Here is a 966-nt window from a genome sequence, read left to right as displayed (position 1 = left end):
ATATATATATACACCTACACATGTATACGCTTGAATAGTTGCTTATAAGTATATACATACATACATGCATACATATATATATGTACATATATGTATATGTATATATATATAAGTATATATATGTATATATATATATGTACATGTATATATATATATATATAAATATATATATATATGTGTGTGTGTGTTTGTGTGTGTGTGTGTGTGTGTGTGTGTGTAGATAGATAGATAGATACATACATGAAGGGGTGTATATGTACACACTAAACAGATTATAACAATGTGTGTGTTCAAAGTATATGTGTATATATTCCTACGTTGCACATTTTTTTGTTTTTAGCAATTCCTGTCAAGTGTTGATCAGATTTCGTTTCTTGTGTTGAGACTACAACAATAACATCGAGGTAGAGTCATCGCAGCTTATTCCAAACACATGCACTATTCACTTCAATCAGCTATATTCGATTCAATTAAAATATATAATAATCAAGTATATGACATATTGCCTCACTTATATTCATGAATACACTATACCACCGACTTGACATTGTCGTAGAGGTACGAGAAAAGTATTTGAAAGCTCTTCATTTGTACCATTGTTTAATTATTCGGTTGGTGGATTAACAGAATCTTTATACCATCGGGGGAAAAATACATTCTGCTGTTTGGTAGTTTATAAAGGCTCTTTACGTTTGAAGTTCAAAACCCGCAGGGATCAGCTTTACTTTTTGTATCGATAAAGTAAAATACCAATCATTAAACACTGAGGATGAATTAATTAGTTAACCCCGCTAAACCCATAATTGGGGGCCTAGGGCTTAAATCAAAAATAATTGTTATTATACAATCATAATAAATTAAAACTGAATTTTAGTGAGCTTTTTTTTAATAATAGTTGCAAGACCTCTACTGGAATATAATACTCTATCTGTCTTTATATACGTGTATGTATGTATATGTATATAT

General features: G+C 29.6%; 1 protein-coding gene across 1 annotated transcript in view; it reads right to left on the bottom strand.

Moving 5' to 3' along the window:
• Nucleotides 1-966, bottom strand: part of LOC106867438 (zinc finger protein Helios) — a 20,672-nt gene that overhangs the window by 17,648 nt on the left and 2,058 nt on the right. The gene's annotated exons all lie outside the window — the stretch shown is intronic.

The sequence above is a fragment of the Octopus bimaculoides genome, chromosome 25 (genome assembly GCF_001194135.2).
Source record: "Octopus bimaculoides isolate UCB-OBI-ISO-001 chromosome 25, ASM119413v2, whole genome shotgun sequence".
NCBI lineage: Eukaryota > Metazoa > Mollusca > Cephalopoda > Octopoda > Octopodidae > Octopus > Octopus bimaculoides.
Note: the sequence above shows the minus strand (reverse complement) of the source record. Positions and strands in the feature narration are given on the sequence as shown.